Source organism: Arvicola amphibius, chromosome 3, assembly GCF_903992535.2.
Source record: "Arvicola amphibius chromosome 3, mArvAmp1.2, whole genome shotgun sequence".
Classification (NCBI taxonomy): domain Eukaryota; kingdom Metazoa; phylum Chordata; class Mammalia; order Rodentia; family Cricetidae; genus Arvicola; species Arvicola amphibius.
The window spans coordinates 75,220,801-75,238,117 of NC_052049.1; the positions used below are offsets into that span (position 1 = coordinate 75,220,801).

General features: G+C 38.1%; 1 pseudogene; it reads left to right on the forward strand.

Annotated features, from left to right (window-relative positions):
* The first annotated feature begins 1,552 nt into the window (after positions 1 to 1,552).
* Positions 1,553 to 16,942, forward strand: LOC119809251 (annotated as a pseudogene).
* The last annotated feature ends 375 nt before the right edge of the window (positions 16,943 to 17,317 follow it).

Below are 17,317 nucleotides of genomic sequence, written 5' to 3' on the forward strand. Positions count from 1 at the left end.
GAATTTCTTGCATATCACCATAGAACCTCCACCTGACGATAGATGAAGAAAATGACAGAGCCCCACATTGGAGCACCGGACTGAGCTCCCAAGGTCCTGATGAGGAGCAGAAGGAGAGAGAACATGAGAAAGAAGTCAGGACCGTGAGGGAACCTCCAGCTGGCGACAGATGGGGAAGGTGACTGAGCCCCACATTGGAGCACTGGACTGAGCTCCCAAGGTCCTGATGAGGAGCAGAAGGAGCGAGAACATGAAGGGAGAAAGTCAGGAACGTGAGGGGTGCGTTCACTCATGGAGACGGTGGGACAAAACTAAAGGGAGATCACCAACTCCAGTTGGAATGGGACTGATGGATCATGCGACCAAACCCGTCTCTCTGAATGTGGCCAACAGCGGGGGCTGACTGAGAAGCAAAGGGCATTGGTGCTGGGCTCTGATTCTTCTGCATGGACGGGCTCTGTGGGAGCCTTCTCAGCTTGGTCGATCACCTTCCTGGACCTGGGGGGAGTTGGGAGGACCTTGGACTTAGCATAGAGTGGGAACCCTGATGGCTTCCTTGGCCTTGAGAGGGAGGGAGGTGAGGTATGGGTGGAGGGAAGGGGAGGGAAGGGGGAGAAGGAGGGGCGGGAAGGGGGAGGAGGAGCGGAGGGAGGGGGAGGAGGAGGGAAGGAGATGGAAATTTTTAAATATAAAAAAAATAAACCATGAGAATGAAAAAAAAGAGTTAATAAGAAGCCTGAGCTAATGTACCATTCAGTTTATGATTAATGTAGACCTCTGTGTGATTTCTTTGGGACTTAACGATTGCTGGAACCAGGGAGGACAGAATCTCTTGACGAGAACTGCCTGTACATTACTTGGGTATATTTTGATAGCCAGTGGAGCTAAGGTAGAGCAGAAACAAATGCAGATATTTTTTAAGTTTGTAGATATTGTAAATATTCTGCTCCCTCCCCCATGCTGGTGGCTCAACCACCCATGTTTTTGGACTTCTCCAGGATTCGGAGACACCAAGGTATGGCCCAGTCTATGCTCTTGTTTATACCAAGCTGCAGACATTGTGGACTTGGAGCCACAGATGATGCAGCTGCTGAGTAGGTAGAGGAATAAAGGGAGCATGAGGTGCAAGGTCCATCAATAGCTGTTAGCCAGAGCTGCTGAAATACTGGGTGCCCTGCTCCCTTGGTCATCACCCTTCCTGCCAACTTGTCTGAGTCTGACCAGTGCGGCACCACAGAGCAGGAAACACAGAGGAAAGGAAAAGTTTGGAGGGCCTTGCCTCCCAAAGACAGAAACCAGAGCAGGTCAGCAGGGAATGGCCAGAGACTGTAGGATGCATGAGCCCAACAAGCCTGAATAGTTAAATCAATATCTTTTAGCAGAGGAGAGGATGCAGGAATTCTCTTCATTTTTGATTAAAAGGGAATCAGGAAAATGGAAATTGAAATAGGATTTGGAAAGGAAAAACGAGGATGGTGAAAATGGTTTGGCTCCACCCACCTGAACTCGGGCCAGCCAAGCCTGTGAAAGCTGTGGTCCCAGATCCCCTGCAATGACAGGTAAGGTACCTGGGAGCATTGCTGAATCTAAGTTTGCCAGCTGCTGCTACTGCTGGCCTCCCGCAGGACCACTAATGCACAGAGAGTGGACTAAGGACAGGTCTCAGTCCTGTCCAGATCAAGGAGACCACCAAGTTCAGTCCTGCAGGATGTCCAATCAGTGGAGAGCACAGCTATAGCCCCCAACTAGGAGTCTGTGAAATTGCAAATTGATGCCTGTCTCTTAGTGAGAACTCCTGGAGCTTGGAATACAAACATTTTATAGACTTTAAATGATTTTCAGATTTTCATTTGGGAGATATTCAGTGACTATGGGACTATTTAAAGCTGTCTACAGAGGTGCTTGAGCCCCTCAGTAAGACATCATACATACACTGCTAGACAGGCACTGAAGCAGGTGGAATATGCAATACAGAAAGAGCAGATACATTATATCAACCTTGGCAAGCATGTATATTACCTAGAAAAGTTACTTCCACAGCAGTAATACTCTTGGGCATATATCCAAAGGATGTTCAGTCCTACCACAAAAACCCTTGCTCAAATACGTTCATAGCACCACTATTCATTAAAGTCAGAACATGGAAACAATTTAGATGTCCCTCAACCAAAAATCGATAAGGAATATGTGGTACATTTGCACAATGGAGCATTACTCAGTGGGTAAAAAGACAGTGATACCATGGAATTTGCAGGCAAATGGATGGAACTAGAAAAAAAAATCATCCTGAGTGAGTTAACCCAGACCCAGAAAGACAAACATGGTATGTTCTCACTCATAAGTGAATGTTACATGTAAAGCAAAGGATAACCAGGCAACAACCAAGAGTGCTAGAGAAGCTATGTAACAAGGAAACCCTAAAAGAGACATACATGGATGGCCCTAGGAAGGGGAATTAGATAAGTACCTCTGTAAGCTGTCAGGGGAAATGGAAGGGTATGCGGGTTGAGAACTTTAGGGAATGAGTTTGTTCAGTTGGTAAAGGGATAGAGAGGGAGAACAATGAAAGAGAAAGATAGAGGGAGCCACTATGGAGTTAACGTGAAACCTGGCACTAGAGAAATTACCAGGAATCCACAAGAATGACCCTAGCTAAGATCTTAAGCAATAGTGGAGAGGTGCCTGAACAAGCCTTCTCCTGTAGTCAGATCGATGATTATCCTTATGCCCATTGTAGAACCAAGTAACTGATGGAAGCAGATGCAGAGATCCACAGTTACACACTAGCCTGAGCTCTTGGAGTTCAGTTGAAGATAGGGAGAAAGGATTATATGAACAAGTGGAGGGGGCTTCACAATCATTGTGGGGAAACCCATATAGACGTCTGACCTGAGATAGTGAGAGCTCATGGACTGACAGTTGGAAAGCCTGCAGGGGACCAAACTAGACCCTCTGAATGTGGGTGACAGTTATGTGTCCTAGTCTGTTTGTGAGGCCTCTGGCAGTGGGATTTATACTTAGTGAATGAATTGGCTTTTTTTAGCCCATTCACTATGGTGTAATACCTTGCTCAGGCTTGATGCAGGAGGGAAGGACTTGGTTTTGCTTCAACTTGATATGCCAAGCTTTGTTGAATTGCCATGGGAGGCCTTACTCTCTCTGAGGAGTGGATGGGGGCTCAGGGGACTTGGGCGAAGCAGGAGGAGGCAAGAGTGGGGGAAATGTGGTTCCTATGTAAAATGAGTAAAAATTTTAAAATAAAAAGAATAGCTAAAACACAGACTGGACTCAGAATGTATTTGTGTGTGAATATATTTGTTATCAGAAAACTTTGTTGTGTCAAGGAGAAGCATTGCATATCAAAGTAGATCTCTGGTTGACTTTCTGGTCAAAGAGCAAGAAAATTTGCCATGCTGGAATTTCCCAGGGGAACAGCACCATTGGTACATATCTGGAAAGGAAAGTCAGACTGTTTCTGAAGTTGCTTTCATTTTCATTGCTTTTTATGGGCAGGAAACCTGCACAGCCATGGTGAGTCCTTTCTTTGTTTATGGTTATACTGAGGGAGTTACAATGGATTTTGGAGAGAAGAAATAATGGTACGAAGAGACTTAGTAGGAACAGAATTGTTCTAGTCTGGAAGTGGAGGGGCTTTGGCTGCACAGGTTGTGGCAAGGGTATCAAGCACTCAAAATCCCCAACTTATTATTTTACAATTGCTGGGAAGAAAGGGAAATGTAATGATCCAGACATACCATTTCAGTATTTTCCTGTGGGTTTAAGGCTTGCCTTTTGTTTCAACGATGTGAGGCTCTCCCCAATTCTATGGGTGTTCCATTGTGTCAGTGAGAAACTGTACAATTAAACAACAGCTTGCATGTTCTCCATCATTCTGCTCAGTGTTTAAACTGCTCTCAACAGCATGCAAGCCAATTAGATTAATTTCTCCATCTCCATACAGAGAAGTCTACATCTCTGGGAATACAAATATAATGAATGACAATATAGCTATAATAAACTCACAGTTTCCTATATCATAAATGGAATATGATGTCATTTGAAGTTATTAAGAAACATGAGTGGAAGTATCATGAGTGATATATCAGATAGTTATTATTAAATTGCTTAATGGATTTGTTACTCTTCTCAACCTGTTTCCTCTTTTATAAACTTGAAGAGTCTTGGGCAAGAAAAATATTTGCATGGTTCTTAGACAATCAGAGTGTTGGACAAGAGAGATTTTTGTGTGCTTCTTAGACAATTCAGTCATCTCAAAAAATAAAAAAAGAAATAATTAAAACACACACACACATACACACACATACACACACATACACACACATACACACACATACACATGGGTCTCATCCTCATGTATTAAGCAGAATTTCCAAGAATTCCATTCAGGGAGTATTTTTATTTAGTTATGTGCATTAAAATTTGAAAGCTACTGATGTAGGAACAGATATCTAAATTTCTTTCCATGATTAAATTTTATAATTTTTACAGGCAAGAGCTGAAGGAATTCCTACAGCCAGTAGCCTTTAAGTTACTCACCTACTTGGGTGTGGCCTCATACTATATATGCCAATATAAAGCATGCATCTGGCCTCTCTTCTGGCTGCGAGTTTCAGTTGCTGTTCACCATTTGAGAAGAGGACTGTGATTTGTGAGTCTACCTCTAAATAAATAACCCTCTATTGTACTCAATTCTGAGCTAGTGTGGGATTTCTTTTAAGACTCCATCTTCAGGAAAGAGGATATATGAAAGATATCCAATTTAAAAGACCAAGGGTTTGGCCAAAGAAATTCTGGATGAGGTTTTTGATGACTTGGTAGAGAGGAATGTGTTAAATGGAGATGAATTACTTAGAAGAGATGAAGGTGTGAGCTTACTTCTGAACAATGCTGAAAAGCTGGTTGAGAACATCTTTGAGAAAACAGAAATGGCAGGCAAAATATTTGCAGGCCACATTGTCAATTCCAAGAATCAGCTGAGTTTAAGTGATCATGGTTACATCAACTCATTCTTTTTCTACTGCTCATAAGCCTTCTATCTTTATTTCTCCTGTTTGTAAGGGAAATATAACCTACCTATATCTCCCAGGCTGTTGCATATCTGCGTGTTTAACAAATTAAAAAGGCTCTAATTCACCCCAACTACTTTTCTACTCCTGCATATTTTATTTTTGGTTTAACATTTACACCATTATTTACCCCCATGAGATTTACAAATTCATTTCATTGCTGCTTCACTTTCTAAAACATGGTCTTTTTAAGGCAAGCTTCTTTGTATGTTTTATTTATGAATACACATTGATCATGTAAGAAATGACATTTGACAGATGGCAGATGCTCAGAAAGTATTAAGTCATGTTGACTTTGGAGATAACATTTATAGTGATCTAAGATTCTGGTCACATATAGAGAGTTAGATTTATTCTTAGATATAAACAGAGAGGGGAGAACTCTCTCTACACTTTTTGCTGGGGCTTATTTCCAGAGAAGAAATCTTTACCTTAATTTCTACTGAGAAAAAATAAAGCAAAACAAAAAAAACTGATTTTGATGTTTAGTGGAATATTAATTTATCTTCAAAAAAGGCAAATATTATAAATTTGGCATATGTAGTTGTCGCCTTCAAATCTCAGGTTTTCTGTTTTTGTGGGACAGCATTGTCAATCACTGAAGAGTAGAAGCCCAGTGTTTATGTGTTCCAGTATACTTAGCACAAGTTGGCAAGTGGTGTTTGGTCTGAATGTCCACAGATCCTTCCCCAGCAAGTGATATAGAAAATGTATGTCTTAAATTTTTTACCTTTCTTCTGTATTATTTTTGTTGTATGAAGGTTTTCTTTAATATAGTCAAGTATCTTTTTTGGAAAAATAAATTCTATTACAGAAAAATTCTGGTTACAGATTTTGGTTAAATCCTTTTTTATTTATATAATAATGATGGATGAGAAAACTTCTTTCTATGTAGAAGCTGTGCTCCATTGTTACATTTGGAAGAGGCTTGAATCTCATGAAAAAATGTGAAACATGGAAAGAGACTGAACCTCCATGTTTCAGAGAGCAACATGGTAGTTTACTTGCCAGTTTTGTGAGAGTGCCTAGAAATTTAGTTACATCCTTTCAAAATCTGCTGTTCATATTGTTTCATAATTTTATTCTGGTGATGTTGATGAATCTCAGAAAATATCTACATCATCTAGTCTAGCAGGTAACTGCCCCATGCCCCCAGAGCACCATATAAACCATTTGATCTCAAATTTTACACTCCAGTAAAGACCCAGGAACTGTGGCCTTACAGTTTTCATTCTTAGAAATGATAGCAATAGATAATTGCCAAGGGAGGGAGAGTAACTTGACACTAAGAACACGGCCACTAGTTTTCACAGCCAGTGAATGGCCATACACCCAGGAACAAATCACGAGTGTTACTTGAACACAAGGGTTAATAATAACACAATATAAAAAGCAAAAACAGGACATGACACACTGAAGAGGTGAGAAATGGGAAAATGAGAAGCAGGGAAAAAGGTGATTAAACCTGAGAATCAAGAGGAGGAAAAACCAAATCCATGAGTGTCTAATTTAAGCAAGCTGGATTTTGAGGTGTGATGTGGGAATTGATATATGCTGTGAATAAGTTTTATTGCCATTGTTTAATAAAGAAGCTGCTTTCAGTCAATGGCTTAACAGAGTAAGCCAGGCTGAAAGATCTCAAGAGAAAAAAAAGAAAACATGTAGCCACTAACAGGAGACAGACACAGGAAGCTTGCTGGTTAACCACAGCCACATGGTGATGCACAGATTCATGGAGATGTGTTAGTTTAGGATAGAAGAGCAAGCTAAAAATTTGCTTAAGCTATTGGTCAAACAGTATTACAAATAATGTAGTTTCCGTGTGGTTATTTCAGGAGTCTGGGGGCTGGGAAACAAACATATATTCTCCATCAACATAATGGCATGCCAATGTGGGCAGGCTACATCCACATAAAAAAGCCCAAGAGACCTTGAAAAGGAATTCTAGACACACATACACACACACACACACACACACACACACAAAAAAAAAAAAAAAAAAAAAAAAAAAAAAAAAAAAAAAAAAAAAAAAAAACAGAGTATAGCACAGCTTTTTGGTAGCAACAACTTCTCAGGTGGTCTCTGTTTCCTAAAAGCAAGCAGCGGCATGCTTCTTTTAAGAGAAGGCTTCCTGACTCAGTGGTAGTAGCAAAAACTATGAAACTCCTTTAAGAAGGCTTCCTGGTTTGTACTAGTTGCACAAAAACTCTGACTCTTTCAGGAGGACCAGCTATGGAACATTTAGATGGGTTTTTTGAAAAGAGTGCTACACCTTGCTTAAAGGCAATGTAGACCTGCTGTTTGCCTGAAAATGAAACTTTGGGCACGGTTTGCAGAGGTGGTGAATGGACCTCCACCTCATTGGACTCGGTGGAGCAAGCAGGCAGGATGGAGTTGGTTCCTTCCACTTTCTCTTAGCATTTAGAAAAAAAAAAGTGCTCCTAGTCAGAAAATAATTACAGATATTCAAAAAAGACAGATATATGCAGAATTGGAACTCTAAATGGGTCACAGTATTGGATAAATTTACATAGGCTTGGGAGAGAGAGCAAAAAGAATATAGACAGTTATAAAAAGGAAGTAAATGGTATTAAAAATAAAAGTCTTTAAAGAAACAGAGTACAGATATTCATAAATTAATAAAGTAAAAACAAATAAGCCACATAAAATGAAATATATACAGTCTAGATTATGTATATTATTGTGTTTACTTTGAATATTTTGACTGTGAAGAAGCTAAGTACAGAGAGACATTTCATAGTATGGGCTGCCAAGCTAAACCAACATATATACTTTAAAGGTATCTTGACTTCAAAATTTGGGTCTAAGGATATGTTACTTTGGAAAAGGGGTTCTACTTTTGTTTCCACAGAAGATGAGAACCTGTTGGACTCCTTCCAGACTAATGAGGCTTGATGGACCAAGACCACTCTAAATGTTGCCATAAATGTTGCCAAAAATATTTTGCCCAACAAAAAGCAGGAAGCAGTTTAGAGAAAACTACATCCGAATTTCCAAATATTGTTTATAAGTGTTTGTTTACAAATATTTAAAGGGGGATATGCTATAGAGATGAATACTTTGCATTGGTATGGATCTTGGTCTATTCATACAAATTTAAGAACAATTTTGTTATACATATATATGTATGTATATATTTTTGCTCTTGGTTTAGGTATTATGTTTGTGCAGTTCATTTAAAAATGTAATGTATAGTTAAGAAATACAGGTTAATAGATAATCATCTATAATAGTTAAGCTTCTAGTCATCTTAGTTAGGTTTTCTAGATGTACAGAGATATATTTCAGATGGATAGTTATTTTTCAAACCTTTCAAAAACATACAGAATATGACATATAATATATTTTAAGAAGTTAGTACTTTTCATGACAATGAGACACATCTGCTCCTGGAAATACTAATCTACTTCAAGAGGAACATGGGCATCAAACTGGTTCTTTTTTTTTTAAGAGTATAACAAAGTTTATTTAGGGGTAACCTCACAGAAAGAGTAAGATTCCATGAGACTAAAGTTATAGATAGTTGTGAGCAGCCAAGTGGGCTCTGAAACTTGGCCTCAGGACCTCAAGAAAAGCAGCGAGTGCTCCTAACCACTGAGCCATCTCCCCAGTGAGGCTGCCTTCATCAAACTGGTTCTTTATGGGGCTTGTTAGCCATTTGGGCAAGAAATTGCTCTTGCCTGGACTGCTTGATGGTATATTGTATGAACTGGACATGCAGGACTCTTAGGAAAATGACTGCTGAAATTGCTTAAAGACGGCGTGACAGGCCTTTGGGGTTTCAGCTTCATGAAAGAGTCTGCCAGACATTCTGCAGGACACAGAAGAAAGAGACTAACAAAATGTGAATATAGGTGGAACTGTCTTTGAAATATCCTGCTTCATTGATAAGTTTTCCAGATACTATGATCCAGTAGGCTAAAGATAGGTGACTGCAACGTTGCAGAAAAACTTTGGTGAGTGTCCAGGGAGCAAGGTGTCTCTGTTAATTCTAAAGTTTTGGAATTTGCTTAAAATGCACTTCCTAAGTAATATTACTTAGGTAATATTATATCCTGGAGTCTTTGATGGAGTTGAAGAATAGATAGTTATAATTATAGTTTTCCTTAATTATAATAAAAGATAAAGTAGCTATAAATACATAACTGTAATTCTTGGTTGATACCTGTTTTGTTATATATAATCTTGTAATATTGAAGTTAAAACCTTCCCTTTTATTTAGACAGAAAAAGGGAGGTATGTGGGAGGTGATATATGCTGTGAATATGTTTTGTTGCCACTGGTTAATAAAGAGCTTCTTTCAGCCAGTGACTTAACAGAATAAATATATATATATATATATATATATATATATATATATATATATATATATAGAGAGAGAGAGAGAGAGAGTAGGCAGAGTCAGAAAAAAGCCATGTAGCTGCTTGCAGGAGACAGATGCACCAGAACCTTGCTAGTAAGCTACAGCTACATGCAAATACACAGATTAGTGGAGATGGGTTAGTTTAGGAATGAACAAATGGCCTTCCACAAGAGGGGAGTATGTAGGTCTGGCCAAGAGCTGCTTTACCCTAAGTTGCAATTTGAGAGTGCACACCCAGTTTGTCTCTTGAATCATCTCCCTTATAAAAGAATAAAGGAGAGATAATTGGCTAGTTTATATTGTTAGACCATGAAAAGGGATGAACAAGGATACACAGTCATGTGAGTGGGATTAACCGGTCTAGTGTAGGTTGAGAAAACATGATTTGCAGCTTACATCAGACCTAGAAGCAGGAACTTATTCTTAATTACAAATAGAAACCTTAGTTTATTCTTTAACTACCTTGTCTGCAAATAGAACTCTTACCTACAAAGTATATTTCCTGTTTTGGTCTCACAGTAGTGATGGATGGGCATGGTCAAAATGTATTGTATAACTACATGGAATTTAAGAAAAAACATAATAAATAGGAAAAGTCTTTGGAACATAGCACTGATACTCCTTTTTATCTAGTCTCTGAAAAATAAAATTAAAGATAAAGTACAAACTTTATCAGAGGAAATGTTCATCTCTCTTCTAAAGGGCAGCTGCTACAAACTTACTGTTTCATGGGGTCTTGCTTATCACCTGCATTACAATAGAAACCATTTCACTGTGGCTCAGAAACTTTGGGTTTTTTCTTCCCTATACACCACTAGAAAGTCTCTCAATCCTTGTTCTTTACTTCTCTTCAGAATCCAGAAAAGGAAAGTATAAAAATGGAGGAAAATGCTGGAGTGGCCCCTGCATTGCATCCAATACTGACAGGTAATGTCAATTCCAAGGTGTATGCTGATGCTATTTGTGATAAAGTGGATTTAAAACCTTATTGGTTTATAGGACTAAGATCATAGTCATGGAAGTAATACACAAGGCTCTTAGTGTCACTGACATGTGCCTTGATAGCCATGTTTTTAAATGATGTTAATAATAGTCTTTATATTCATAAAACACCAAAGATTTCAGAAACTGCTAGCACAAAAAAGAGTGGTTAAGCATGTGAGTATAGTGTTTAAAAGTTACATATTATATATACATATATGTACATATATGTAACTATCTAACAAGGTATGACTCATTCTTTGTGTCATCAAAGAGGCTGAAAAACTATTGGGGTTCATTAAGAAATTATACTTTCCTAGAAAGAGGATGATAGTGTTGTGTGTATGTTTTATCTTCAAGTTCTTGAGAAACTAAGGCATAAACATTTGTGATTTTTTTATGTTTGTAAGCCTATGCTGTATATTAAATGAAATTTGAATTGCTGTTCTCAATATTTGGTTGTATAGCAGTAGAAAAATTGATCAAAATCATGATTCCCTTACCATTGAGTTTATATTTCAGTAGTGATTATATACAATAATCATGTAAGAAGGATATATGCTCAGATGTTGAGCCAATTCACCCACTGAGAAGATATACTAGTATATAACTTAAAGGTATAAGGGAATTGACAAAAGTGTTGGCGAAACAGGAAGCCAGGTAGAAGCCCCGAGACAGGAATGAACTGGCCATGTCACAAGTTGATTTAGAAGACTGTAAGCTGATTATGAAGTAGGAAACTAGGAGGGAAATGAGTAAATGTGTAAATTTAGAATCTGAAGTATACTGCCTAGAGACTGTTCTCAGTGGAAAAGGAGTTTGTTGTAACAGACTGTGTGTGTGTGTGTGTGTGTGTGTGTGTGTGTGTGTGTGTATTTGGTGTTTGGGTGTTTCTCACAAAACTGCTTTCATTAAGAATTGTCATATCCTGAAAATCCAAGTTGTAGACCCGCTGCTCAGCCCAGTCATCTGAGTCAAACACTTGTCACTGAAATGTGCTTTCAGTCATGTGTAAATATTAACATATTAACAAATGCTTTGTATGTAAGCTGTTTGTTTCATTTCAGCTTGCATACCATAAATCACCAAAATCAGAAAATGAGAGATATATTGTGACTGAGAATATGGTTCTTTCTTTGTGCTAAAATGTAAAAAATGTGGCTTCAGCCTAAAGGTTTAAGGAAAAATTTCAATCTTCAACTTCTCACCTTCCTCTGTCCTTTCCTTTCCTTTCCTTCCTTTCCATTCTATTTCACAGGCATACTTACTTTAACCTTTTAAACCTTTCTTTTACCTTTGTGTTCTATTTAACATCTTTGAATATAATCATCTTCTTTTCGTACTTTCAACTTCTCTTTTATATCCCTTTCTGTGGTAAAATTAACATCTGTTGGTAGAGCCAAACATATTATGAAAGACCAAGAAGAGAGATGGCAAGAAGTTTGAGAGTGAAACACAAAATGCTAAATAAATATCCCAGTATAATTTTTGTGGGTGAGTGAGAAGTTGTGGAATTCAAATCATAAAGAGAGGCAGTGGCCTTATGAAGGTGTACCTTCTCTTGTAGTATGAGAAAAAACAAGGAGATGAATAAAGACACAAATAAATGGGTGACTTGTTTCTCATAGAGACCAGAAGGCTCACTACCCTTTGGGAAATCAAAGAAATAAGAACAAATATCTTCATGAAATTGAAGATATCCAGTCATTGGCAATGAAGTGCTTTTCCTTTTTTTCCTGCCAGACAGGGTGCTAGATTTTGGGAATATAAAGATAAAAGGCTTCTTTCTCTTTTTAAGTTTACAAGCAATAAACATAAAAACATGGAGGAATTCATGAAATTTTTATGGGAGAAGGTATTAAATGTTGTCCACATGTTCTGGATGGGTGGGTGCATATTTTGTAATACTTAGAATTTTAAAGAACACCTTAGACTAATATAGGCTTCCTGTCACCAGAATGGCCTGAAGGGTAATACAAGGTAGAAAATGTTAATATCAACTGAAAATGAAAGCAAACTTCCTTACAAAGTTTAGATCACTAAGTTCATATAATTCTAATATGTTGACTCTGAAAGACTAGCCAAAGTGGTAAATAGTAGAAAAACACAAAATTGACAGATTCAATGATAAACAGAAAGAATAAGGAGGAAAATTAAATGTTGTCTTCTGTCTATTACAGCTTTTGAGAAACAGTAGTTGAGTACTCCAGAACAATGCCCAAGTGGCCAGCACATGTGTATGACAGAGGGTCAGTTCCATTCTTTGCTTCTGCTTTCTCTTTTAGCTCCTCAGGGGAATCCAGAGCACAAAAGCCCATGATGCACTGAAGCTTTGTCCTCATGATCAGTTCCGTAAGGTGGCGACAGAAGGCAAAAGAGGTGATGAGCTTTGGAAGCAGGGGACAAGAGCTACCCCATTTAGACCATGAAGACTCATTCTAGTTCTTATAGCAGATGCCTTCAGGTCAGTCAAAGGACATTGGACTTAATCAAGTGATGCTCATCTTAGATTCCCCCTTTTTAAATCTCATCTCAGAATATGATCTCAAACCCATCCCAACATATAATTCAAGCCATATCACTAGCCAAAAATAATACCATACTAAGGTACCATATATGCTTTCAGTCTCAAGATCTACCATTTCATCAGTTGATCATAACTTTTGTCAGCAACATTCTGTTTACTATAACTATTTATTGTTAGGTTTGCTTAGATTTTGGCGGCATGAGTATGGTCCTTGGTCAAATCATCCTGTGTCTGTTGAGGGCAGAATCCAGTGACAAAAAAATGAAGGTTAAACACACTTGGCTCTCATCATCTGCAACCAAAAGTTTGACTCCCTTTTGAATTGAGACAATGCTGAGATTGACATTTTAAACATGCAAGAGCTTCAAAACCTTGGATACTCATTGGTGCCAAAGGAAAACCTAACAGCTCAGATAATGATCCCAAAGAACAGGGCAATCTTCCCTCAGCTATTTTCCACTTCACCTTGATAGTAACAAGAACAAACTTGTCAGAGTATAGGAATTACATCTGTTCTAAAACAGGATCTCCTGGGTTTCTACTGTCTACAAAACAAAGTCTCAGAATATTCATGGGATGCTTGTACAACATTATTTCAACAAGACAGGAGATCTTTCTTAAGTGCCAGTGAGAGTGTCTCTATTACCTGCTGGTCTGATGGGGGAGCTAACCAATCCCCTTGTTTGAGGGACATGCCCCCTCCCGGGCCCCCAAATACCTTTAAAAACATCCGTGGTGCATTTGTTTTTGTTCTCTTTGTTTTCTGTATTTTGTTGGAACTCTGGCTCTGTAAGTTTCTCTCCCATTTTCTCCTTTGTAAAGCTGAGTATTTTATAATAAAGCTAGTTTGGTTAATTCTAATTGCCGACTGACCACGCCCCGTCATTTGATGTCCAACTTGGGGCTTTGGGAGCCTTTATCTCCGGACCCCAACACCAGCCACAAGGCGTTGGGCTTTTGATTGATTCAGCGCCCGCCCCACATGCAATTTGCGCCCTGAGAGAGGTAAGAGTAAACACATGAGACATTATCAATGTCAGAAAAAAAAAACGTTTAATTATTGAGAGTTATACAAACTCTTTTGGTCTCAGTTCTGTCTGAAGCAACTTGGGTGAATTTGGGTTAAAAATGCAAAATATGATTATTGTTTATATCAGGAGATTAATATTTCAATTTTTATCATCATAAGCCTTCCGTCTTTCCTCTCAAACATAATTGTTTTATTTTATTTTAAAAACAAACTACTTTTTATTTTACATGCCTATCAGTTCCTTCTTCCTACCCTCCTTCCATTCTTTCCACTCCCCCTGCCATCCGCCAACCCGACCATCATCCACTCCTCAGAGAAGGTAAGGCACATTGCTTTGAGGAAAGTCCAAGGCCCTTCCTACTATATTCTAGGCTAAGCAAAGTTATCCATCCAAAGAGAATGGGTTTGAAAAAGGCAGTATACAGCAGTAGGGATAAATCCTCATGTCATTACCAGTCACCCTGTAGTCTGCCTCAGCCTTACAAGTATCAGCCAGATTCAGAGGGTCTAACTTGGTCCTGTGCTGGTTCTTTCCCTGTCTGACTAAAGTAACAGAGCTGATTTTGATAATATTCCATCTCTCAGAGGTTTTAAAATTCAAGATTCTCTTTTAAACTGTAAGTGCTATAAAACTGTATAAAACAGAAAAAAACTCACTAATTTCAAAGTTGATGAAATTAAGTGAACAAGGCTCTTACTATCAGGCCATAGATTGAGGCCCATGTTAGATGTCAGTTGTAGCACAAATAATAAAACTTCAGAGATAGGTATTGGGATTTAGCCTGAAGATTAGAAAAGCAAAGCAGCCAGTCCCTAACTATTACCTCTACCCTCCTACTGACTGGTGAACCTGCATCCACAAATATTCAGAATGAGACTGAGTTGAGACCTGCCTTCTTTCATTTTATATTCTTCTCTAGTGCTGGGATTAAAGGCATGTACCTCCCAGACTCTATGGCTAACTAATGTGGTTACTGGGATTAAAGGTGTGTGCCACCACTCCGTGGTCTGTAATACTGGCTAGTGTGACTGCTTGAGTCTCTGTTCTTCAGGCAAGCTTTACTTATTAAAATACCAATGAAATATTACTAAATATATATGTATTATTTTTCTTGCAACTATACGCTGCAAAAAGCACTCATTTATAGAAGTTATTTATTTTCTGTGAACTTCCTGTTATTCTAAAATAAACACTACATGAAATACATTGATAGTGACTCTAGATTCTTTTCAGAAATTGAGACAGAGCTAATGGAGTTTGCTGGCTGTCCATACCACCAGTCCTCTGACAGCACATTCACTGGTGTTTATGTTCCCATGGCATCTTGGAAGGAATCTATGGGGTGAAACACAGAAACAAAAAGCCAGACGTCCTTCATGATGACACCATCTTCATAATTTTCTACAACTATAACTGCAGCAGTCTGAGAAACAAACCCAAATTCCTCTTCATACAGACATGGGGGCAGTGAGTCTGTTTCAGGCTCCAGGGTGTGGTTCTGAACTTTCTTTATGAGTCTGGTGTGGACATGTCATTCTCTAGAAGATAAATAAAGGGAACATTTTAGTATTAATTGTGGTGTTCAGTACAAAAGAAACTACCTTATAAACCTATGTTTTAAAGGAGCAACAAGTAGCCTAGAGTAATAAAAAATGTCCCCAGTCATTTTCTAGTGGACATGTTTTTCTAGCGGGAGTTTTTCTAGTAGTAATATATTCTGGGGGCTGGGGAGATGACTCAGTGAGTAAGAAAGAAGAAGCTGAAGAGTGATAGAGCTAAACAATTGCCATCTTTTGGACTCTGGGTGTTCACATTGACATGGGTAACTTGCACTCATATATGTACATGTACCACACACATATACAACAATGTGCACATAAATATTAACATTTTCAATAAAATCATCAAGCAATATAACAAATAAGAAGATAATGACAACAGATATACTTAATTCTGTGGAATGTGCATGTGTGCACATGTGTGTGCAAGTTTCATTTAAGAAGTGCATTCTTTGCTAGAATATAATGGAATTGTTTGGGTATTCACAAGCAAAAGGATAGCCACTGCAGAATGCAGAATGAGGAGAGTCTGCCAAGCTGTAAATGGAAGAACAGAATAACAAAGGACCACATGGAGAAGAATTTCGTGCTTTCAAATCTTCTACCCCATGTAAGTGACTTCAGATGTTCCGAATGTGTTAGTAATATTTTTATACAGCATGCTTGGCTGAGCTAACATACTTTCAGTGGAATTTCTGTGTCTAATTATTGGGATGTTTTCAGTGGTGGAGAGATTTATAGTATTTTGATTTCCATAATTAGATTTGTTTAGAAACTTTCAATGTAAACAGTCTGTTTAAGGAATCCAAAATTCAGATACTTTCAATATAAAAAGTGAATGATATTTCACTTTGACTTGTTTTTAAAATATATCACTGACACATTAATCCACAATATTCTCTGATTTCCCCAACCCAGATGAATAAAAACTGCTAGGCTCACAGCACATGCTATAGTAAGTCATAGCCTATTATTTTAATCTAATTTATGGAAATACGTTAATTCTGAAATGTCTGCCTTCACATTAACATAGCCAGCAACTGACCAATGGGTCTAGGACAGGGAAACTATAATAAAGGTAACGTATAGATCGGAAGCAGAACATTCCCAGAAGCTGACAGTCAGTGTAGCCAAACATTTATTTTTCCAAACAGTCATTACAACAGGATTTAGGGAGCAAGGCATCTTGAGATAACAAGTTTGCACAAGTCATGGTTCCTTGCATTAATATTACATGATTATAAGGTCTAATATGTGTAGGAATCATTTGGCAATGTTGATATGCAGATGTTTGCAGTGAACCAAGACATGTGACCTTCCTAATAAAGTATGGTGATGTATCTGCTCCTGATACATGGCCATATGTGAACTGAGGGAGTTTAAAGGACTCTACAAGTGTAGATCAGAAAATAAAGGCTACAAAAACAGTGGTCACCCACAGCTAGATAAGGCACACTTTTATTTGTTTTTGTATTACAATTTTAATGATATTTTATTAAAAAGAAAAATTCTACCCTTTGACCAACAAAATAAACTAAAAACTACACATGTCTAAAAACAACACTAAAAGATTATTTAGTGTTGAAAATAAAGTCTAGTAGACAAAGTTATTTCATTAAGATTTTATATTCAAAATTTTGTGCTCAAATTGGGCTAGTGAAAAGCACATGTTCCATGACAAAAGCACATGTAGACAGGGACTTTGAGCTAAGGCAAGCTTGCAAGGCAGATGTTAACTGGGAGAGGAA